Genomic DNA, 26,918 nt, shown 5'->3' with positions numbered 1-26,918 from the left:
ATGTATACACAGGCACACTGGTGAGGCTTCATGGGTGTAACTACTGACATTTATAAGAGACATAATCTCACAGCAAAGTCCTTGTTCCTCGGGCTGTTACGACGTTTAGACGCCAAGCCTAAGTTGTGGTAGTTGTGTTGTAGGTGTTTGAGACTGGGCTCCACAGCCCTGCATTTGGATTGATTGTGATTTTTTGAAGTAGTCTCCATCTGTTGCAAAGAAAAGTTTCCTTGAAGTTGGATGAGTACTACACTTATCTATGGGTAGAAGGAAAAACATAATATAGTTAAGAATTATGCTGGTATAGTAAAGCAATAGTTGTAGGTTCCAAACAGCATATGCCTTATATGTCAAGGTAGCTTCTTAATTAACTAATTGTAACAATACATATTCACAGCATACAGAGGGGAATCCCAAATAAGGTATACTTGATTTATATCAGCAAATTTTTAGGCATAGACTTGTTTTAAATATTCTTCTATTTTACTTTGAATTTATATGAAAGCATTATTGATAGTTCTATTTGGTTTTATATATTAGGGGTTTATATTATGTCATATTGTAATTGAAAATTTATTCATTTCCTTACCTGTGCTAAACAGCTTCCTTTGGTTTTCATTTTTCTTTAACACTGCTTTTAATTTTCTTGATCTCTATTATAATGTGTAGTATTTCTTTTTTCCTACTTTAAGTTTAATGTTTTCTCCTTATAATTCCTTAAGATAGAAGTTAGGTGACTAGATTAACTACTCCTAGTTTTTAATGTGCATATCTAGAGCTATAAATTTTCCTTAAATATTTCACTGCAACTCAACTCAAATATTTCTGTGAGCTTTGTTCTCATTTAATACTTCAAAGTGTTTTTATTTTAATTTCTTTCTAGACTACTTGTTTGACATATGAATTCTTTAGAAATGTATTTATTATTCTTCAAGCACTTTGTGCCTACAATAACTTTTCACCCAATTTTACTTTCTCTTACGTCTTCATAGCATGCTTAGATCATTTGTATCCCTTCAAATTTGACAGTGATGTGAATGGACAGAATGTGGCCTATCATTATTGCCATATATTCTATTCCAGCTTGAAAATGTGTTTTTAGTGCTTTTTTATCTTAAGTATTATATAAAACTTTATTCAGCTTATGGTAATTTTCTGTTCAACTCTTTTCTTACTTATTCCATCACCTTTGCATCCATTAGATATTCATGAGTGATAAAATCTCTAATAATGAGCTTTCATATCTTTGACTAGTAGTTGTCTTATATGACTCATTTTAACCCTGTGCATTTCAATGTATACATAATACACAAGCATGTTATCATCCTTCAAAAAATTAATGGTTTTATCATTATGTCTTGCCAATCTAGCCCTGATAATTTTCCTTGATGGGAATTCTGCTTCTTCCTAAAATAAATATTGTTCCCTCAGCTTTCAGCTTTCTTTTTCTTTATGTTAATATTTTGTGCCATTTCCTATTCTTTTAAATTAATCAGTTTCGGTAGTTGAGAGATGACTCAATTCTTTAAGAGCTTGCATATCTCTAAGAATACTTACAACTTGAGTGCCTCACTCCAGAGGATCTAATTCCCTCTTCTGACCTGCACTCGTGCATTCACACAGTCTAATATTTAAAAAAAATAAAAATAAATCCTAAATACAATCCATTTCTATCCTGCATACACACACGCATATGATCTCAGGGCCTGACTTCATTTAGTGCTTGCTCTCAATCTGAATTTATGTTCACCATCAATTAATGCTCTAACACTTCACATTATTTGTAAGACTCTTATAGCAGGGTATTCTCAATATTCTTTCTTTTCTTTCATAGTGTCATCATACATTTCCCAAGTTCATAAAGTATAAACACTGAATGTATTAGTGCTCTTATTTTTAATAAATTATCAGCTAGATTGCATATAAATACAAAATGAAACTTTTTAGCAACTATTTCATTTGCGATACATTTGCTTTCTCTATGAAGATCTGAGTTTCTGGTTTACTTTATTTTCTTACTCTGAAAATGTACTTCCAATATTCCTTGCAAGGCACAATTCTTGTCTACAAATTATCTATGTTCTTCTGTGAAAAATTCTTTTTGCTTGATAGAGAATTTTATGTTGGTGGATATATTTTTTAGCATTTTAGGGCTTTAGCTTGATTTTATCTCATCTCTGTGCTTTTATTATCCACCCATGTTTGCATTTTTTTTACTTTTTTCATTATACTTTTTAGCATATTAATCATCGTTATTTTAAGTTGTTTGATTGGTTGATAACTTTAAAATATTTTCTATATCTGAATAATACTCTAATGTTGTGTATTTTTCAACTGTTTTTTTCATTTAATATAAGCTTTAATATTTTGTGAAATTCTGGTAAACTGTAATACTTAATGAGGAAATAATTTATATGCTTAATGTGAAGTTTTATGTTTTTATAGCTAGGAGTCAGGCTGTGTTTAAAGTGGTGAAAATAGTTGGGTGCTGAAACTGTTGTCTTTTTGTCTACTTTTTGGGAGATGCTCAGTTCTGTCCATTTTAATCCTGTTATTACATAGGAACCCTCTTGATGTGGCAAGCTGTGAGGTGAGGGAAAGCATTCTATAATCCTACGATTAGATCTCAACGTCTTAGTGAACTTCTGCCATATGGCCACTTCATAAGTACTTTTCAAGATTTTTTACACTTTAGATGAAGAAAAAAGTCAAGAGGGCATGTAATTTGGTGTTTCATTTCGACTGCTTAGAAAGCTAGAGAAGTCTGGACATCAGTATATTCTTTCTTCCAGACTTGTTAGGTCTTACTGTATCAGGTGCACTCTATTAACAAGCTTCTCTTTTGGTAGGCTTTTCTGTCAAAAATGGGTTACCCTGCAAATATACCTTATGAGATATTTTCTATCTCTCAGTTTGAAATCAAAGCCATCTTTAGCCAAAAGTCAATATAAATTCTAACAACCTGTTAGATTCTTCAAATTAAAAGTCATAAAAGCATGGGATACTCTTTATTCTGGACACTACTGGGGTTGTTTAACTTTCAACATAGTCTACTGTGATAACCCAGCAGTCTTTCAAAGCGTTTTAATGTTTCTTATCCAGATACTGTCTCCAGCTGTGGCTTCTGTCCCTAGTTTCTGTTCTAGTGGGTTGTGATTATCTTTATTTTCTGTATGTTTCTTTAGGTTTTAGAATCATCCATTCTCTAAATGATCTATGAAAAGTCGTGTTTTTAAGCTTGGTCAACTATGTCATTGTAAGGAATACTGGGGTGATAAAGTCCAATCTTTTCATGTTAGACTACAGTTAGACTACAAACTAGAAACTTATGTCTAAGTCCACTGTCTTTCTTGCCAGAATTTATTGCCTTTTTTCTATTGTATAAAGTGTAGTAGGATAAATGAAGAACTCTATAAGATCTCTTTCTCTTTCTCCCTGTCTCTCCCTCTTCAGCACTGGGAAACTGGGACTACAAGTACATACCACTATGGCTGTTTCTTATGAACTGACATTCTCATGCTTCTGTAGCAGGTATTTCACTATTTTAGCTCTCTCCCTAGCTTTTGTTTCTGATTTAGTCATACAACCTTCTCATTTTAAAATAGATTCTGAAGTAACATGCTTTATTTTCCTTTCCATAAAATACTAAAAAACATGGCAACTTTCTTCACGGGTGAAGCTAAGTACAAAGAATTAATTGATATCCTCTTGGTTTGTTATGTAATGTAGATTATTAGAGAAATTTCATCTTATTTTGCCATACTCAATTTTCAGAGTAATGTCTCATCAGATTTCTCATAGTATTTTCCTATAAACCTAAAAAACATCTCTACCTACATTTAATAAGGGAAAAAGCATGAGTTATTGAGTTATGACTACCAAAAGGTTAGAATCCTTAGGGAGCCATGAGATAGATCCTGCTATTATCTGTTTCCATGTCCTTATAGTATACAAAATGTACTCACCTCTCAAAATTCTTCCAACCCATATTTACATTATCACATCAGCTAAAAATTTGTATTTCATCATCAAAACAGCAATCACCTAATGATACTTGTCGTATATTTGTAATAAATATATCTAGTAAGTCAATTTATGTATTTGCTTACAGGTTTGAGAAGCAAAGAAGTCACCTATCCCATAGTCAGTGTATATCAGTACTATAAGTCTAGGGAAGTGGTCATATACATACTTAGATACTGTTCTGCTTTGCTTTATTTTTGCTGTGATAAACACTATGACCAAAAAAAAAACATGAGGAGGAAAAGCTTTATTTTAGCTTATAGGTTATAATCTACCATTAAAGGAAGGCAAGGCAGCAAATAAAAGCAGGAACCTAGAAGCAGGAACTAAAGCAGAGACCATAGAAGAATATTGCTTACTTGCTTGCTACCATGCCTTGCTTTCTTATACAACTCAGGATCATCTGTCCAGGGATGACAAAATCCATAGTGGGGATAATCATACAATATCAATTATCAATCAAGAAAATGATCTCCTCAACTTGAACATGGGATAATCTTATAGAGACAATTTTTCAGTTATGTTTTTTTCTTACCAGGTATGTAAAGTTGATAACCATGATTATTTATAACAGATACTACAGACATAATTGGAATCACAAAAACATTACTAGACAACAGCAGGTCTGTTATCTTGATGAAAAATATAATCAGTTTTTTTGGTATTTCCAAACCTAAAGTTAATTATTTTGTCTACTGGCATCATCCAAAAGGCTTCAGGTTCCACCTTCTCTGTTATGACTTTTTTAATAAAGAGTAGCAATAGTTTACAGTTAAGTAAGCAGAATGACTATTTACCTTACTGTGATCAAATGCTGTATGTACCTGGAACTCCAGACTTCTCTCTTCAAGTAAAATGTTTCTCTTGGAGTATCTAAGGTTCAACAGTAATAATGAAGGATCATGTTGCATTCTCGGCTTTATTAGATACTCTGGTACCAGCTAACTACTCCTGTAGGCTTCCTCAACAACTGTGATGTATATATAAACATCAGCAACATGATAACATATTACATGTCTCAGGAAACTTGCATCATTTTTTCCTTTGTAGACTTCTACCTTCTAACAATTTCTTTTAAATGATTTCTCAGAGCTTCCATGGCAGTCCACAAACTTTCAACCTCTCCTGTAATAAATACCAGCCTCACTAAAAAGGATCATATAGTACCTTTCAAAAACAATTAGTTAATGCTTGAAGGAAAAAATGTAAACAGTGTACACTGAAACTGACTAAATTTTTTTTCCTTTAAGCTTACATTATGGAATCTACACCCCCAACACTATAATGTAGCCTTTTGAAAGTACTTAGGTCATGTGGATTGCATTCTCATGAATAGGATTAGTGCCTCCAATGGGAAAAATCCTGGAGTTGGGGGTGCTATGCATTTTCCAAGATTGTATTTTTTCCAAGTTCTTGAATAAGCAAGGAAAAACCTAATATTTAACCTTAGAAATTTTTTTACCAAATAGAATGACCATCTAGAGAAGGCAAAATTTCAATACTTTCCCCTTTACTTACCTATATTTTTTGAGCTCAATAAATGTTATGCACCAATATTTATATTTCCAATAAAGAACATTTATGCCATATTAGCCTGAATCATAAAATAAGGAAAAATTTCCAATTTGTTTTCATATGCATAGCATTCACCATAGGAATAGTATATAATTAATGTCATAATTCTTAAAGGTTGTGTTCCAAAGCTACTTAAACATTCAGTAAAGAGGGAATATCATTTAGAAATGAACAAGATGAGAAAAAAGAGGATGAGAGGCAGGAGAGTTGCCCCAAGGGCTAAGAGTATATACTGCTTTTGGAGAGGACTGAAATTTTGTTCACAACACACACCTCGAGTGGCTCATTACTTGTCTGTAAATCCAGCTCCATGGGACCCTGCACTTTTTTCCATGGGCTCTACACGCAAGTGCACATACTCATATGTATATGCACATACATATGCATATATATTAAAATAAAAATAGGTTCGGGTCCTGCCGACTATGCCAAAAAATAAAAATAAAAATAAAACCTTTAAACAAAAGAGAATGATGACAATAAAGGAAGGAAAAATGAACAGAAGGAAGATGGAAATACATGATTAAAAAGGAACAGAGGAATGAGAGAAGCAAAAAGGAAGAAATTCTTCAGAATATTCATCAGATCAAGATAAAAATTATAGTGTATTGTGTTCCCTTGTGGTCAGTACTAGCCTTTTGTAAGTTGTTAAGTTACTATGTAACCAGAATGTAAACAACCATCTTGCAACTTCAGTAGCCATGGGATATGTTGCACAGGGTCCAGAAACATGGAATACCTGAAGTAAAAGCACCATCCCTGGTTTCAAGCCAGACTTCGACTCTTTTAATATTCTTATTAAAAGTTCTTCATTTAGAGATAGAAAGAGAAAAATGTCTTGGATTTTAATAAACAATGTTGGACTTTCTATTTTATTATATTTTCAGTATGAGGTCTTGTTCTCCCCAGTAACTCAAAATTGATGTTATCACTGTTGAGCACATACTAAACTTCCTGTTACATTTTCCTATACTACCAAATATCTGGTTCTGAAGTTCGTTGCTTTCTCATAGATAAAATGCAGTATTTCTAACTGTGTCTGCATCATACAAAAATTATAAGAAATTCTAAGCTACCTTTAATAGTGCAGTTGCCTTGGATGGAGTATGACTTCAGGAGATTTATCTAGACCCTGGATTCTGGTAGTCTCTGTCATTACTCTGATTCATTATTGATGAATGCCAGCATTTTGAAAACAACACAGAAAAGCATACCATTTTTCAGGATACCTTAAGACGAGGTCAGTGACCCTTCCCTCTTACATGCCATAGACTACATTGGGTGACTGGATTTGGATGTAAATTTGTTGATGATTTTCAGCATGTGTATCATCATGATGGGATTTTTTTACTTTAAATCTTAGCAAAATACACAAAACAGAAGAAACACTTTTTTTATGTACCAAGTGGTCAAAGTTATTGATGATAGCTAACACTCAGGAGTTCATTCATACAGGTCTGTATTACACATTTTGGCATTTCATTCAGCACAAAGACTGAGATGTGCTATGGTGACCACAAGTAAAGCAATATTAGTAAGAGACCAATGCTTGCAACAGATGAATTAGAATATATGCTTTTTGTGCACCCAATGAAATAGCTTCAGTACCTACAGAAGCTTGTTTACTGTGAAATTTTGTGTAATTTCATAAATACAGCTTAATTTTTAAGATTAAAATTTAAGGTAAGATAAGAATTAAATTGAAACATTTAAATTTAGTAGATAGTTCTTAAATTGTAGTTACATTTGGCTTTCACAGTAATGACAGGTACTTACATTATGAACTAGTTACTATAGTTCTGAGCCACTGAGTGGGTACACGAGTCAGGCAAAATGAGATTGAAAAGAATAAAATGAAAATGTTCATTTTCCTCCCAACTTTCTAAGAGTATTTAGGCAAGATTTGCTCATATAGTTTCTATTTTGTGTAAAAATGGTAATCAATTAATGCTTTCATTGTAAGTGTTTTAAAATGTGCAAAACTCTAATGCATTTGTGTATGAATTTTATTTAATCTTGCTTTTTTAATCCTCATATCTTAGGATATATGGAAAGCACCCACTTTTGTCATATTGTACATAGTTTGAAGTTCCATGGTTGCTTGTATGGGCACTCAAGTTCATAATTAACTTTCATGATTAAAATATTAATAATAATCTAGAGTATAAGCAAAAATTCACTTTATGGACTTTAAGAACTTTTATTGAGACTTCCCTGACAGGCAGAGCTTCTGTAATGCTCAGATGTTCTTAAAATAAGCTGTTGACATCTTCTGAAGAATGATTGGTACACGGGATGAGCAGGGATGTGTGGAGAATAGCATGTCATTACAGCAGACAGTATCTGGGAGATAATTAGAAAATTTAATTTTCATTGCAGAAGCTTGAGATCCCTCTTTTTGGTACTGGCTCAGTAGCATCTACAGACAGATGTATGGCATTTTTCTGGACTAAATACAGGGGCAAAGATAGGATCGTTGTTTGATTCTGAGTTTTGTGATCTGCTCAGTCCTCCGTCATGTGGATGTTCATTGCTTTTTGATGAAAGGCTTATAGTTTCCTTGTGCCTTTGAACAACGATGTCTTTCGTTGAGAATGAGTCAGTATGTCAGGCTAGATGTGGAGTAGGGCAACTGTGGCAAAAGGCAAAAGTTCAGGGTGGATGATGGCTTGTCAGAAGAAAAAAAATATTGATTTATTTCTTTCTCTTCTGGCCTGAATCTTTCTCCCTTTGTCACTGGCCAGAAAAGATTGACAAGCAGCCCACAATGATTATCTAAGCTGGATAATTTGGACAGACCCTGATCTTTTAAAGTTATTGTTAAAATTGCATCATCTACCATAAGTGCCTGTTTATTTAACCCACAAATATAGAAGAATATATGTAATAAAGTTATTAATAAATGTATTTGTAAGTGATTCTACATTCACATGTTTTCACAAAAGGCCAAGAGTTTCACGAAAGGTAATGTTAACTACTCTGCTTTTATTTTATTTTTTTTAAATTACATACAATCATGTTGAAAATTTGCAATTCTCACCTGTTAAAAAAACTAAGTTGTAGGTTTTGAAGTTATGTATAATCTATGGAGTCATTTTGCTGCAATCATTTAGCCATTTCTGCTTTTGAATCTATGATCCAATGTACTTTATCGAAGCACTATTAAGGCAATGTTCAAGGATACTTCAGGAGGAGAGAAGGTTAGAGTTTTAAGACATTTAGTTTATTATATTGTCATTCTTATATCTTCTCTCATTTGCTATAGAGTAGCCCTAGCTCAAGGGCATGTCCTTCTCTTCTTCCATGGTGAAACTAAGACTTAATGTATATGAAAAAGCCATATGTAAATCTAGTAATCTAATTTTAAAACTACATATGTTTAACGCTATTTGAGTGGTTCCACCATGTATTGGTAGATAATGCTGCTCCCCAAAGCAGTAGGTTAGCTAGCAAAACTCCCAGTAAGAGATGTAGCATACCTCCCTATAAGTTAGTTATTGGTTAGAAAGGCCCCAGAATCTTCCTAACAATACAGGCTATTGGCACTATATTTTGTAAACTGCATAGCAAGATTCAATTGCTGAAGACACCATACAATTTGATAGTGCTATGTAGATAAATTAAGCTAGGACCAAACTAAAAACTTCCTTGTTGATCACAAGCCAGAAGATAGTATGCAGGCTGCTAAAAGAAAACACTCATTCATAGTCCTTCCAAATTTTGAACTGTGTGCTATAATACTAACCTGCCAGGCAAAAATATGTCCACTGATGTGAAAGTCACAAATATTTTGGGAGTACCCAAATGCATTATGATTATATTTGAGGTCTGATTCAAGGAGAGAGTACAATATGCCCTGCTGTAAAGCTTATGACTGGGGAGGTCACAGTCCACAGTGGGAGCTTTACTACTGATGATGGACAGGTAGTCAAACTACTTCTAAATATTTATGTTTTACCCACAGCCAAATGCTGTTTTGAGCATTTTTTGCAATGTGTGATGGTTAATGCCAGGAATCACAATTGATCAAAATGCAGAACATAAGTGACTATTGAGTGCTTAGTCTTAAATGAGGTCTATGTTATCATCACCATTAAAAGGCCCAAAAGACACCATAGAAGATAGAGAAGGAAGCTTCTAAGAGCTGGAGAATGGGAAGGATTATTGTGAAATTCTGTATTATCGATATGACACAGCTGTAGCAATCATGAACACACAATAGTTGTGTTTAACTGCATAAAACCTGTGAAAGAACACAACATTAAGGTGGAAGGGGGATCAGTTGGGAAGAAGAAAGAAAGCAGCAGGATTAGGATGGTGATAAAAGTGTGTTAATGGAGGTGAATATAATCACAATGCATTGCATGCATATATGAAATTGCCAAAAATCAAAAAAAGAAATAGTATAACATCAATAATTTATAAGGATCTGGAGCCACTGTATCACTCATACATTGCTTTTTGGTAGACAAAATTGTCCAGGGTTTATGAAGACAAATTTAAAAGATTTTGTAAAATTAAACTCATATTTTTCATATGATCAAGTGACTCTGTCCTGGATATTTCACTATAATGAAATAAATCACATATTTTTGTAAACAAATGTACCCATCTGTTACATTCACTTTTCCTATTCAGCTAGAAAGAAATATCTGTTCATCCAAAATAACGAACCAATGACACATTAAAGTTTCCACAAAAGACAGTTTGGCAAACAAGTGAGGGGTGTGGGTGGGCTGGGGGAGGGCTGGGTGGGTGTGGGTGCATTTCTTTTTGACTCAGAGTATTGATGACTCAGAGACAACTTCTTTACTGCAATATCACACATCATGGAGAATGACATGGAAGTTGCATTAGGGACCCCTCTTTGGTTAACCTTCTACTTCCTATGTACTCTAGTGTCTCCCATTATTACTTGTAGTTTGGAAAGACAGAAAGGAATAATAGCTGGAATGCTAGGTGAGGATCCTGTGACGCTCCCCTCAGTCTTCTAACAAATGTCAATCATTCTGTTACCATTAGCATATATTTTGCTTAGCTTGTAGTTTTAGGTCTTCACTCAGACAAGAGGTAGGTTCCTTTCTCTTGGACAGAAGGAAAGAGGTTTCCTCAGCAGAACCCTAATAAAAGAAGACCACTGTAAGTTGGACAGTGGTAGCACATATTTTTTTTTTAAATTTTTTTTGTTGAAAAAATTTCTGCCTCCTCCCCTCCTCCCGTTTCCGTCCCCTCCTCCCAGTCCTTTACCCCTTCCCCCTCTCCTCTCCCTCTCCCCCCTCCCCTTTCCCCCTCCCTCTCCAGTCCAAAGAGCAGTCAGGGTTCCCTGCCCTGTGGGAAATCCAAGGTCCTCCCCCCTCCATCCAGGTCCAGGAAGGTGAACATCCAAACAGGCTAGGCTCCCACAAAGCCAGAACATGAAGTAGGATCAAAGCCCAGTGCCATTGTCTTTGGCTTCTCGTCAGCACTCAGTAAGGCAGAGGTGAGTTTGAGGTCGGCCTGGTCTACAGAATGCGTTCCAGGACAGCCAGAAATATACAGAGAAACCCGGTCTCAAACAAACAAACAAACAAACAAAAAAGGCCACTGTAAAACTATCACAAAATTGTGATAAAGACCAGAAATGGATTGTCAGAGGTTAAGATTTGGGGAAGAAAAGTGTAACTTAAATGCATAAGTAAAGATGTTTAGTGTAGTGAAGTTTCCCATCCTGATGATAGTAGGGGCTACATTAATGAATAAATGATGAATAAATATCAGCATTATTAGGAATTGTGTTAGTTGGTGTTTTATCATTCTCACAAAGTATCTAAAGAATAATTTATTTGGGCTTATGATTGCAGTCCATGGTTATCTGCTTCCATTAATGGCAAGAAAGCATAGCAGAATATGTTGGACAACACAGCTGCTTCCCTCATGGTGACAGGTAAAACAGGAAGAATGAGGGGAAGGGTCTAGGAACAAGATACTCCTTGAAGGCCACAGCCACAGAGACATAATTTCTCCAACTAGGGCTCACCTCCTACTTTCTTTTACTTTCTGTTAATGGCATCTAGTACTGAAACAACCAGTGGATAAATCTAGTCAGAGCCATCATGATTCAGTTATGTCCCTTTATACTACCAAAGCTGAATAAAGTATATTACTTTTATATAGTTTTTAAATATGGAATCCAAAGATGTCAGAGAAAATGCACTTTAAATATAAATACAATTTCTTGAAACGTTTTTTCAAGATAGCCTTTTAAGTTGTATCAGTATACATAGTATAATGCTTCGATTTCAATTATTCCACAATTTATCAGTGGAGGTTTTAAACCCATTTAAAACTAGAGGTTAAATATATTTAGGGAACTATTTAACCAATGATGCAAAACAACATCCTAGAGCATGCAGTTATTTTTATTATTGCCAGGGTTAATTTTATGTCAAACTGACTCGACCACTGTATGTTCATATATTTAGTTAAACATTATTCTGGATGATTGAATAAGAGTAAATTCAGGAGATATAAGGAAGAGGAAGCAGAAAGATTGTGAGAGCCAGAAAGTATGGATGACACCAAGGAAATATTGTCTTCAAACACAATGGGACTGACACATATATGAACTCAGAGAGATTGTGGCAATGAGCATAAGACAGGTTCAAACCATATAGGGTCTCAGTGCTAAGAGGGGGAAGTGGACAAGAACTCTCATCCTTAAGCAAGAAACAATCTCAAATTAATACTCACTTTCAAAAGAAAATTAATTTTCCTGAGTGAAATCTCACTGGGCATATTAGCTGTCATAAGGATAAACCATATGCTCAGCACAAAATGACCAACAGAGAGTGACCTCAGTCGGATTTTTGTAGGCTTTTTGTTTCATATTGCCTTGTTTAGGCATTTTAAAACTCTTACTGGTCTTTTGTTTGTATATTATAGTTTCAAATTTTGTGTTTTTATGGGTTGTGTGTCATGATCTTTTTGTGTTATTGTTTGCCTGTTTGTTTTCTAAAAGAGAAACAGAAGGCATTGAGTTGGGTGGGTGGGGAGATGAGGTTAATCTAGAATGGTTTGGGAGAGGGGAAACCATGATGAGAACATAGTGTGAAAAAAATTGTTTTTAATAATATGTTTTAATATAATTTTAGAAAATAATAACTTTGAGTGACTGAATAAAGCACCCCTTTCCAATATGAATGGACTTCAGCCTGAACAGAACATTTAAAAAAGCTTTCCAAGGGTAGGAATCAATTTTTCCTAGAATATCAGCCCTTTTACTGTTTCCCTTCAAATTACAGCCATATAATCAAGTGATCCTGAATTTTGAGTTTGTCAATATTTGCTCTAGCAGTGTCTCATTGGAGCTTCTATGTCTCCAGCTTAATGGCACTTCCTGAGTATGGAGTAAGTTATCAATTTCCATATTTCGTGAGTTATTTCCTTATTTAATATGTGCATATATTCATACATGTGTAAATATATGAATATACTTGGACATGTATATTAAGACCTGATAGGTTCTCCAGCAGATGGGACTGAGGCAGAGCCGATCCAGCTGATCTCTCCCTGGGGCAGAGCAGGATGATGAGTGTTGACAACCAACACCTTCGCTCAACCTCTGGGGAGTCTGTCGAAGCAAGAACTCACTTTATTGCATCAGGGCAGGAACTTACATAGGGCTGAGGTAGTGGGCTGGAGTCTTGGGATGGGTGAGGAGGAGTGAGGAATAAGGGCCAATAATATCTTGTCTCATCAGCAATGGGTGGGCAGAGGTGGACCTAGGTCAGGCTGTGCTGAGTCACCCCTCTCCAAACTCAACTTAGGCTCAGGAAGTTACACTGGACCTTACCAACTTCAAGTTAGGCTTAGGAAGTTACACTGAGCCTCATAAAACTCAAGTTAGGCGTAGAAAATTACGCCGGGCCTCATGAGGCCCAACAAAAACCTTCCTTAGTTCATTTAGGCTAGCATAAAAGAACACTGTAGACTGAATGACTTCTAAACAACAAAAAGTTCTTTTAAGGTTTTTTTTTTTTTTTAAGTTCTGGAGGCTCATAATTACAGACTTCAGTCACTAGCAGATTTAGTATCTGGCAAGGCAAGGTCCACTTCTTGGTTCATAGGCAATCATCTTTCCTGGTATACTCACATGAATAAACAGGATGCTTTTTTAAAGGCACTAATCCCTTTCATTAGAGATTTTCTTTGTTAACCTAATAAACTTCTAAAATTATACCTTGAAATATCATAATATTTTTTGATCATAAGTTTACATGTCATGTGTGTATTTCATTGATACTGCAAAATATTGAAAATATGAAGAACATTTTTGAGTCATTGCATACATTTTTATCCATGGAACATGAATATTTTGGATAGTTTCCTCTACTGGTTTATACTATTTTAGTAAGATGTTAATGGAGCTATAGGAATTCATTGTTGCAATAGGAGCGGCGGCAGGGCTATGTCCCCGGCACCCGGCCGCCCACATGGCTAGCTTATGCCCGAAATAATTACACGGAAACTGTATTTTTTTAAACACTGCCTGGCCCGGCTAGTTCCAGCTTCTTATTGGCTAGCTCTTACATATTGTTCTAACCCATTTCTAATATTCTGTGTAGCCCACGAGCTGGCTTACCAGGGAGGATCTTAACCTGCGTCTGTCTGGAGCTGGAGAATCATGGCGACTCTCTCTCAGCTTCTTTTTCCTAGCATTCTCTTCTGTCTACTCCACCTACCTAATTTTCTGTCCTATGAGGGCCGAGGCAGTTTCTTTATTATTAACCAATGAAAGCAACAGATAAGATACAAGACCCACCTCCATCAATTCATATGCATATATGTGCATATAACATATATAAAACTGCATATGTCTTGGAGATTTTATTCTAATCTTTTAAATGTTGCGTGGATCAACCCAACTACTAATCCTTTTATCTCCAATGGTGGCCTGCCTGTGAGATGTGCTACTGTGATGGTGGCCCAAAGCTTGTGGGAGTAACCAACCAATATATGATTGGATTTAAGGCCCACTCCACAAGATGGAAATCATCTGTGACATTGGTTGGGTGGCCAAGAATCTAATATTAGATAGGCCAGGGACATAGGAGGAAACCAAATACTATTGTTCTCCTAAATGAAAACAGCAATGAAATGACTCCTAAGGACATTCTGCTACACTTATAGATTAGTGCATTGTTCAGCTATCATCAGAACAGTTTCCTCCTACACTAACTAGGAACAAATACAGAGACCCATAACTGGACAGTGTGCAGATAATTGGGGACCTTGAAACACTCAGTCCTAAATTAGATGTCTCCAACAAATCCCCTCCACACAGAGTTCAGGGAACTCTGTGAATGACAAGGCTGAAAGAGTAAGAACCAGAAGGGGACACCAAGTAAACAAGGCCATATAAACACAGCAGGATTGATGAACCTATGAAATTTCAGAGACTGAGGTAGCATGCACAGGTCCTGCAAGGAACTGCATCAGATTGGATCTCAGTATTCAGGGGAGAAGCAGACATATGCACCCACCCCTAACTCAGAGGCTCTCTCCAATTTATAACTACTTGAAAATGAAAAATTAATTTTCTCCAACAGAGTTTCAATGTGTATACAAACCACTCTTAAGGACATGGTCCATGCCCAGTAGGAGATGACCAACACAAAACAAATTCAATGGCATCTTTGGAGATTATTTGTCACATAATGTTTATCAAGGCATCCCTATCCCTTTTTTTAAATTTGCATGTCCTTTGTGTATAAATCATAGCTTCTGATTTTTTATGGGATACCTGTGTGTATGCTAACACATGTCTCTCTGCATCTGTATGTTCTTCTTGTGCTTTTTCTTTGGATCTTTTTCTTCTGTTTGCTTGTTTGTTTTGTTTTATTTAAATTTGTTCGTATTATGTTGTCTTATTTTATTATTCCTTAGATGCCTGTTTGTTTTCTAAGTAGAGACAGAAAGTATGGATTTGTATGGGAGGAGTGGTGGGAAAGATTTGAAATAGTTGGATGAAGATAAACCATAATAAGGATAAACTGTATTAAAAAAAACTATTTTCAACAAAATAAAAACAAAAAAATTATTCTTAAATAATATGAGCAAAATAGTCATCTGAAAATATAAAAACATTTTGCTTTGCTTAGAGTTTGAAAGCATTTGCATTTTATTATGGAAGTTTTAAATTTAGATTTTTAATAAGAAAATGATGTAAACAGTAAAAATATTGTTATGTGCACAGCTTAAATTCTAATGTCCTAAGCATTAGGAAGCTATAGAGAATGATTCCTGAGAGGCTGAAAACAAACAAGGTTTATCATTGCCCCAGCTCAGTACACTGAATTCTGTATAAACACGATCAAGACTAAATTCATAGTGTGTGCCCTGAATCAAATTACCAACCATGCAAGGAAGCAGAAAAACATGTTCAATAGGGAAAATTAAAAATACAAATGAAACATCACAATGTATTATTTAAGTATACATGGTTATTGTTTGTTAATTAAAGTAAAAATTTTAATTCCCCAGATCAGCAGAGCCTGATGGCACAAAGTTGTATTCTAAGTTTCTCAGGAGTCTCACAAATTGAATTATGTCAGGACCACAAAGCTAATTCAAGGCCAGCTTGAGCAACTTCGAAAAAAACTGTCCTAAAATGACAGTAAACAGGGTGGGAGCTGAGCATGTGGGAGGCCTTAGGGACAATGTACAGTACTCCAAAACAAAATCAATACATCTCATATGATCAAAATTATGAGCAAAGACTTAATGAGTTTTTATAACTATAGTCCATGTGTTAAAAAAAGAGGAAAATATTAAAGAGATGAGTAGAAAATAAAAACAAAAATGCATAAAAGGCAGTGTAGACAATGTCAGATATAAAAATACTACAACATTAGATATGGCAAAAGATTCATGAAGCTTCAAAAATACCATCATATTTCTAATAATTTGTCTACATTGGAAAGCCCAAGAATCACCTTTATAAATCTAGGAAATATATTCTACTTTTATTGAGTACTTGGAGGTTGAGGAATGGACTGGGAATTGTATAAATCTGGAAATTATATTTTCAGTATATTTTGTAATTATTTGGATATAAGAATATATGTACCACTAGTAATAATATAGCATTTAGTAATTACAATGCTTAATTGTGGCCAACAGCAGAAATAGCAGCTGTACACTGGATAAAGTAATTGTTTGCTAATGTAGGAAATAGAATATGAACTATGAATACAAGTTTATTTCTTTAGGAAGGCTGGCAGAATTAAGGCTATGGCACAGTTACAAACCCTGCCTCATACAATATTCTAGATGTGATCATCAGCACCGTCAAACAAAGGAGAAGGTAATGAATAATAGATGAACAATTGCAATTTGTTATAAATACAAACCCTTCCTTATATGGTATAATTCCTATGAATGACAGATTCTCCATTTATAATCTTTAGTGACTTTTTTGAGTTTACTCATGTGGTAACTGTTCTTTAATATGAGAACACATTAAACTTTCAACAAGGAAAGACTCAACTTATAAACTAAAAGCACCTTTCTGTACTTACTTTTGAAGTAAATTCTAAATCAGTGGGGTAAAATTTGCTTTTGCTTTTTTGTGTGCCTAGTTAAAAGTCTAGGCCAGGTGATCACAGCACACACCTTTAATCCCAGCGCTTGGGAGGCAGAGATGGTGGATCTCTGTGAGCTCGAGGCCAGACTGGTCTACAAGAGCTAGTTCCAGGACAGGCCCCAAAGCTACAGAGAAACCCTGTCTCGAAATATATATGTATGTGTGTGTGTGTGTATTGTGTGTATATACATATATATACACATATATATGTTCTACAAGATTTATCAGGATGGAATATGCAGCATTCATTTAATAGATGCCATTATATTATAAGACAAAACAGGATTTTCCTGTAAGTTCAGTAATTTGGTATTCTTTCCTAATTTCCTTTTTATAAACATGGCTTTGAATATTCACAAATAAGGTAAGCCCAGATATTTGTGCATTTGTTTAGGGGCAAGACTCAAACAAATCTACCATGAAAACTCTGCTGAAAATGCATGGTCCTTGGTAAATTTCAGATCACAAAAGCAAATATATTCTCAGCCAAAAAAGATTCTGTTTCTCTGCTCAATTTAATGTTATTTTTTTTCAGAATTGTTTGGATTTTATGGCCTAAGGTGAACTCTTAGGTAGAAGGATATTGTGACACTTTTAAAAATCTTTTTTGAGATTACAATATTATTACACTGATTTCTCCCTTTCCTTTCCACCCTCCAAAACCTCGTATATACCCATGTTTGCTCTCTTTCAAATTCATGGCCTCTTTTTCTCTAATTCTTATTGCAGGCATATATGTATCTCTGTGTGTATTTGTGTATTCCTAAATGTAACCTTTCCATTCCATATGTTACTTGTATTATGTTTTTAGGACTGATGTATGTATCAGTGTTTTGTAGACATATCCACTGGGACTGGGTTCTACAACTCTGCATTTTTGTTGGTTGTGGTTTTCTGTGGTGATTTTAATATGTTGCAAAGAGAAGTTTCTCTGATGAGGGACGAAGACTAAATTTATCTGTGGGCTATATGGACATGTTTATAGATTATTGTTATGGATTATGCTTGTTTACTAAATTTAAAGGTTGTCCATTTCACCTCCTATAACCATGACTTCTGAGCACCAAGTAGCCACGTATGTTTCTAGAATCCGACATGTTTTCCCTATTGTTGAGCAGGACGTAACTCCAAATGGAGAGCTGCTGTTTCATGCCAAGGTATTTAATGCCACTATTTCACCCTTAAGGTTATTGACCCATTGATGTGTGTCATGGAAATTATAGCTAGGTATGAATCTTAGTTGCTTATCTTCTTTGGAAACTTGTACAGTGCTTTCTGGGGCACAGCTTGTAGAATGGTGCCAAGCACACTTAGAAACAATACTCAGAGCTTGGTTCCCAATGTGGCAGTGTTAAAGGGTTGGATTTAAGAATTGGAGATGAGTGCAATATGCTAGGTCATGGCATCTAAACCCTCATAAATTGCAAAATGTTATACTGGAACTGGTTCAACTCTGTGGGTGGATGAGTTCTTGTGAGACTAGATTGTTATAATGAAAAGCCACTCTTTGCCAGGTCCCCATTTGTATAGCATCATTTTCCCTTGTGCTGCTATGTCACAATGTGATACAGTTAGTACTTTGTAAATAAGTTGCCGATACCAGGCTATTTGGAGAATTATAAGCCAAATAAGCCTCTTTTCTTCAAAACTTATCAGAGAGTGCTGATTCTGCTGCAGTGATGTATGCTGTTAACCCCAGAACTTAGGAGACAGAGACAGTAGATATTTTTAAGTTAAAGGCCAACCTAGTCTTAACAGGGAGTTCTAGGCCAGCCATGGTTACATTGTGAAACAGTGTCTTTAAAAAAAAGGAAAAGGTCTTACATATTTAACAGCAGCCTAAAACAAACAAAAGCTCTTATCATTTTTATATGACCTTAAATATATTTTGCAGTTGTGAGAAGAAATAAGAATACAGAAACACAATCTCTGCTATCAGCTAGGAGGAGAGAGATTGTTGGGTTTTCTGTATGTTTTTGTATTTAATTCTACTGTATATTATCCGTTTATTAATGACTTGATTACTAATTATCATCACCAAGGCAACTCTATTAAGAAAAGCATTTTATTGTGGATTTGCTTATAGCTCTAGGGTGTTAGTCCATGATCATCCTGGCAGGAAGCAGACAGGCATGGAGCCAAAGGAGTGCTGTTCATCCTGATCCAGAGGCAGTAGTTAAGAAAGAGACACTAAACCTGATGTGGCCTTTGACACATTGCCTCCAAAAAGACCACAACTTCTAATCATTCTCAAATAGTTCCACTACCTGGGTGCTAAGTATTCAAACATAGATGCTTATTGGAGCAATTCTTGTTCAACCCACCATAATTAATAAAGTGAAGTTCTTTTATACAGATAGCTATTTATGTATTAACTTATTCATTGAGAATTTTATATATTTGATTACATTTTCCCTCTCCTCCAGCTCATTCTAGATTCACCCACCCACCCACTCAACTATATACTCTTTCTCTCTCTTAAAAGCAAAACCAAAAAAAGGTTTCTGATTTCTGTTTGCCACTGAGTATGATTGACATATCCAGTGTCATTCTACTGAAGAAAACTGATTATCCTGCTTCCAACAGATATCAATTACAGATACTTTCCTATCTAAGGATCAGCTTCCATCTTCCATGCTAGGATTTTTTTTTCTGACTTTACCTTTTCAGATCTTATGCAAATTGTCACAGTCTGTGTGAGTTTTTATGTGTTTCTGCCCAGTGTGTCTTGAGGACGTTGGTTCCATGCTATTATCCACCATCTCTAGCTATTATAATTGTTCTTCCTCCTCTTCTGCAAAGATATGTTAAACTTGAAGGGAGGGGTGAGATAAATAAACATGCCTATAGGAATGACTGCCACAAAGTTTCTTACTCTCTGCACATTATCCAGTTGTAGGTCTCTGTATCTGGGCAAAACTGAATGCATGTTTTCTCCTCTGATAGTGTGTGTAGCACCTACCAGCACTCTGAATAATAGATACTGGGGTAAAGCTTCCAATTAGAGTACCAGTCAGAAATCTTCATGCTCTATATAGGCAAAGAGCATGGGTTTTAGATGAACTCAGATCAGGGCTTTTATCCATGCCTTATTACTCATCATCATCAAGAACTTTAAATAATTGTGAGGGTTATTCACAATTAACAAAGTGAGTCTGATAAAGATTATCTTGTAAAACTATCAGAATACATGTAATATTTGAAAATGTTTGAAGCTGGACTGGAGAGATGGATCAGCTGTTAAGAACACTTACTGCTCTTTCAGAGGTTCCAGATTCAATTCCCAACATATACATGGCTAATTACAACCATTTTAAAGTTCCATTCTATGATATTCTGAACCTTCTGGATTCCATGCACATCAGGCTTGCATATGGTATACACACACACATACACATGCAGGCAAAATATTCATTCACATAAAATAAAAATGAGTATTTTAAAACTACATGGAGGCTGTGCCTTTTAAATAATGTCATTTATTTCTTATTATAACACTAGACAATGTTGCCAGCAACCTTGACATTTTAAGAATAACAATATATATAAAAATATGCAACACCTTGGCCAAAAATAAAAGAGTTGCAAATAAATCTACAGTAATTTTTCTTATGTAAGTCTGTCATTTCATTAATTTTGGCAAAAATTCTATAAACTAAAAAAAAAAAAACTTGAAAGTCATAGGGTTTACTAAAACCCACCACTCAGATACCTGGACCAAAACCACTCCCTTTTCATTCATTTGGTCATTACCAAAATGAGGCTCTCCCTAAGAGTTTACCATAAGGCATACAAGGTAACCTAATTATGAAAATACCCCTTTTATTATGTCTTAATTCTATCTTTTTTTTAAAAAAAAGAGTAACTTTGGGTGTCTGAGTAAAGCACATTACTTCCTGGTGCCAATGGACACTAAACAGACCATAAAGAATAGCTTTCCAAGGGTAAGAATCAGTTTTCTTTGGGACATTAGCCCTTTTCTGTTTCCCTTAAAATTACAGAATTAAACAAATGAAACATAAATGAATGAAACTCATATTTTTGCATTATTAAATGTGTGTGTGTGTGTGAGAAATAGCAAGCACGGGTCCTACAAGGGACCAGACCAGGTCATCTACATATCCATATACATTTGCATTCACACACATGCATGCATGTACACACATACATGTATACACACACACACACACACACACACACACATGCAGAGGACCTGGTCCAGACCCTTGTAGGGCCTGTGCTTGCTGCTTCAATCTCTGAGTTCATATGAGAATTGTCCACTTGATTTATGCAAGACAACTCTTTCTATATATTATGATTCAGTAACTATATTGAGAGGGGTTTTTGAAAATCCCTCAGTACCATAAAAATAACATAATTCTGCATTTTGGACAGAATTATAAGGGCTTTGTTTCATCTTATTTAATTCTTCTGATTTGTATCCTGCCTTTCCTGATATTTTTGTTTGTTTGTGTTTCTTGAGACAGGGTTTTTCTGTTGCTTTGGAGGCTGTCCTGGAACTAGCTCTTATAGACCAGGCTGGACTCAAACTAACAGAGATCCGACCGCCTCTGCCTCCTGAGTGCTGGGATTAAAGGCGTGCACCACCACTGCCCAGCTGCCTTTCCTGATTTATTTGCATCAGTATAGAATATACAGGCTCCAGTTATTGGTGCATCACATACAGTTTGGGGAAGATTCCAAGAAGTTCTCTTTATAAGTTTAACTCCATCACTTTTGGGATAATTGCTATTATTTTTTTTAACAAAAATTAGCACAAACTCTTTGCCATGGTTTATTATCTTCCCACTTATATTTCGTCAGTAGTAAAAGGCACTATAATCACTGCTGGGTCTATACCTGCTAATTGACAAAGACTCAATTTACCTTTTATAATTAATTCAGAGACATTTTTCACAAAAGTTTTTTGTTTTTTTATATGGTTTATGTGGTAAAAAGATCCATTCTAAGATGATATCATCCCTCTGCATTAAAATTCATGTAGGAGAAATTCTGGAAGGCAATATAACTAGAATACAATTAAGATTTGTATTCACCCTATACACATGTGCCTACTGTAATTTCTCCTTAACAATTGTCAATTCCTTTTCTGCTTTAGCTGTTAATTCTTTTATACTATTTAAGTATTTGTCACCATCTAAGGTTTTACTTAAATGAACAATTAGGTCAGGTGTTATCCCAACAGCCAGTTGTAGACTAGAAATGTCTCCTAATAATCTTTGAAAGTCATTAAGAGTCTGCAACTAGTCTCTCCTAATTTGTGCCTTTTGTGTTCTAATTTTCTGTAAACCTACTTTGTAACCTAGGTAATTAATAGAATATCCTCTTTGAATCTTTAAAGGAGCAATCTGTAATCCCCATTTAGGCAAATCTTTCTTTACTTTTTTAAAACATCCTTTTTAAAGTATCTGCATTTGAATCAGATAACAAAATGTCATCCATATAATGATAGATTATAGACAGGAAACTGCTTATGTATTATTTTCAATGGTTGACTAAGTATTGGCACAGAGTTGGGATATTGATCATTCCCTGTGGGGGGATGGATCTTTGATATTTCCTTGTAGGCTGAGCGTTAAGTAGGCACTGTGAAGGCAATTTTTTTTCTATTCTTTTCTTGTAAAGATATAGTAAAGAAACAATCCTTTAAATTAATAACTATGAGAGGCTGTCTCTTTGGTAACAGAGAAGGCAGAGGAACTTCAGATTGTAGAGGGTCCATAGGTTGAATTACCTGTTGGCATCTCTTAGATCTGTCATCATTTTCCACTTACCAGATTTCTATTTAACAACAAATACAGGAGAATTACAAGGGCTGGTAAATTCTTCAGTATGGTGAGCATCTAGTCACTCTTGTACCAGCTGTTCCAATGCCTGCAGCTTTTCCTCAACTAGAGGCTACTGTTTAACCCATATTGGTTTCTCAGTTAACCATTTTAAAGGCAAGGCCATTCGTACCTCTGAAGGTTTATCAATTGCTTTGTGTTTTTATACAGCCTGAATGGCTGGAGATCTTCATCTATAATATGTTCTAACAGTTTCCCCAGAAACATAATTATTTGAGGCTGCAGGAATGTTAATTTGGGTATTTTATTTCTGTAATAGGTTATGATCCTACAAATTTATTCTAATATTAGTCATATATGTCCTCAGTCTTTTTCTTTGTCGTTTGGGCCATATGTAGTCTACCTATCTCATGTTTTGATTTACCTGAGATAGGGTTTTAATTTCTAGGAACTGAACATCTACTTCTTAAAGAGGCCAATTTGGATGTCAAGATTCTGGAGTAATCATACTTACATCCGCACCCATGTCTGGAAGGCCTTCAATAAAATTGTCATTTATACTCACTCTTAGCTTTGGTCTTTGATCGTTTATAGATGTCTGCCAGAATATATGTTTCCTATGTCTTACTGGAGTTTTTCACTCATCCTCCACATCTATTCCATTCTCCAGACCAGTATTGTTTTTTACAGTAGGCAGTGGATTTTTTAATTTTCCTGGTGAGCCACGTTCTCTACAGTAACTGGAAACAACTGGACTGCGTTTGTCATGGGAGCCCGTAAGAGGCCCCCCATGGCATTTCCCAGTGGTATCTGGTTGCCTTGTCTACCTTTTGTTGAGCTACATTCATTGGTCCAATGTCGACCTTTGTCACACCTCCTACATATACCTGAGGGCTGAGTCCTTCTATTCTTGCCATTCCCAAAGGAGACATTATTTCTAGGAATTCATTGTCTACAACCCCTTCTCAAATGTCCCATTCTAATTAATGTCACAATTAAAACATTTGGTATTTTGATGTCTCCTCTTACCACTGTAAATTGCTTCTCCTACCCAAGTTTCAGTACCATAGTCAAGTGTCTCAACATTCATTGTTACAAGACCCATTTATCTATGGGTACTGATCTTATCTTTAAAGGCCCACGAATCCTTTTGCATTCTAAGTTGGCATTCTTATAATCCAAAGATTCTGGGTCAGTTACCCCTATTTGTGCAGCCTTAGTTAATCTTTGCAAAAAGTCACTAAAAGGTTCTCTCTGACCCTGTCTAGCCCTAAGATATAGTTCAACTCTCTTTCCTAGTTCCTGAATCCTGTCCCAAGCCTTTAAAGCTGCTGTGCTACATATGGACAAGGTGTGGTCATCATAAAGAGCTTCATCCTGAGGATCAGAGTAAAGACCTTTGCCTAGAATTTGATCTAGGGAAATCTCAAGTCTTTTTGCTTTTTCTTGTTGCTCTAAAACTCTTGCCTCCTCTTTAAAAAAAAAAAAAAGCACCACCAAAGCCATTGTGATCCACTTTCTAGGACTGCTGAGATTAACTGAACCCAATTTTGAGGAATGGCTTTGCTACTGAAAGCCCATGTTTTAACCATTTCCCTAACAAAGGACTGATGTGGTCTATAAGGCACAATTAGTTGTTTACTTTCTTTTAGATCAGTCATACATATGGGCTCCCATGTATATTCCTCGACAACATTAGGGAACTTGGAGCCAGATACTTTTTCTGATATTATTAATGGAAAGGAAGGCAGAACTCTGGGGAAGCGATCCCAGAGATTTTTACATACTGATGAGGCTAAATTTTGTCTTTGTACCTTTTGTCCCTGGTCATCAAATTTGATAAATTCCTCAATCTTTTCAAATCACTTCACTACTGCTTTTTGTAAGTCTGGATCTCCTGTTCAGTTTTCAGCTCTATGCCCTCATTGAGGATTCCAAGGTGTGAAGTCTGTCCAGTAGAGATAACATCTCATCTTTGGACATAATCTTTATAGCATGCATATTGTCTTCCTATATAGAGACATTCTATCAGTCAATCTGTCATGGCCATTTGATAGTCTGATTAATACATTCAACAGTATGAATTTTCTCAGACAATGTCTTATCATTACCCTTCTCTATAGTAGTGAATTTTTCTTTTAAAAGAGTGGTATCAGTATGTAAGGACTTTAACATTTTTAAGAGTGCCTCATTCTTGGAATGTTATAAAACTATGTTTTTAAGGAAAGAATATGGAGGACAAACCTAATCCCCATACTCAGATACCATATAAGTCTTGCAAAACCTTGTACATGGTATAAGTGAAAAGTCTATTGAAACCCTGTAGGGTTAAATTGTCCATAATTTTTCCCTTTTAAATTCAAATTATAAAGCTTACCTGTTGATGATTTTTGAGCTGGAGTAGGTGCAATAACCATTACCTGCCAGTAGGTGTCACGGCATACTTGGAGTCGGGTGGCTGGTCTGAATCTGATTTTAGTTAAACTCTGAAAGATATGCTCAGATTAAAAACAGTTATTTAGTATAAATCATAGAGTGTGTGCTCCATGGATGCCCTGATTGGCCAGTAGTTGCCCAAGCAGTAGAATAGCAAATGAAGACAAATTATTAGAAGCCACAGAACAGCTGGCTCAGACCAGGAAAGCCTGCTTCTCCCCTGAGTTTCTGTCGCACAGAAAAACCATCACCAGGTCCTCTATGTATGCATACACACACACTTCTGGCTTTTAGAGTCTCCATTGAGAAGTAAGGCGTAATTCTAATTGGTCTGCTTTTCTGTTAATTGTTTTTTTTTTGTTTGTTTGTTTGTTTTTTGTTGTTTTTTTTTTTTCCCTTGCAGCTTCTAATACTCTTTCTTTGTTCTGTATGTTGTGTTTTGATTATTTGGTGAGGGGACTTTCTTTCCTGGTCTAATCTGGTATTCTGTATGCCTCTTGTACCTTTATGGGCATCTCCCTCATTAGGTTAGGAAAATTTTCTTCCATGATTTTTTTTAAAACATTTTCAGGGTGCTGGAGCTAGGCTTCTTTTCCTTATTCTATTTCTATTATTCTTTTGTTCGGTATTTTCATAGTGTCCCAGATTATCTGGATGGTTTCTGCCATGAGTTTCTTAGATTTTACATTTTTCTTTGACCAATGTATCTATTTTTTCTATAATATCTTTAATGCCCAAGATTTTCTCTTCCATCTCTTGTATTCTGTGAAGCTTGCCTCTGTAGTTCTTGTTCAAATTCCTAAATTTTTCATTTCCAGAATTCCTCCAGTTTGTAGTATCTTTATTGCTTTTATTTTCATTTTGAAGTTTTGAACAGTTTTATTCTTTTCCTACAATTATTTGTGGATTTTGTTATTTGTTATTTTTCTGTAAGGGATTTATTCATTTCCTAAAATTGTGTTTTCCTGGGGTTAAGTGATTTATTAATTTCCTCTTTAAACACCTCTACCGTCCTCATGTAGTTGGTTTCAAGGTCTCATTTTTTGGTTTCAGCTATGCTGGAATGTTCAGGGCCTCACGGATAAGATAGCAGGATATGGAGACATATTGCCCTGGTTGTTGTCATTGTGTTTTTATAGTAGTGTTTGGCATCTGCTTTTGTGATGATTACAGTTTTAGGTGCTGATTTCTGGATTTCTTTTATGGGATGGGCGCTTTGTTCATTGGTTTCTGGTTTTTGGAGAGTGTGTTACCTGTTTTCCTGATCTGTTCAGCTGGTATGTTCCCACGGAATGTCTACTGTTGTTGGAAACTGGGTAACTGGGATGACTTCGGGGAAGGAAGGTTGTAGGAGAAGGTCTTTAGGATCTGTTGGGAAAGAGAGACCACAGCAAGTTTCTGTTTATAAAAATGTGTATGAGACTGGGGGATGGGATCTCAGGAGCAATAGGAGA

Source organism: Alexandromys fortis, unplaced genomic scaffold (assembly GCF_014885135.2).
Source record: "Alexandromys fortis isolate MF-2015 unplaced genomic scaffold, M_Fortis_MF-2015_v1.1 scaffold_428, whole genome shotgun sequence".
NCBI lineage: Eukaryota > Metazoa > Chordata > Mammalia > Rodentia > Cricetidae > Alexandromys > Alexandromys fortis.
Note: the sequence above shows the minus strand (reverse complement) of the source record.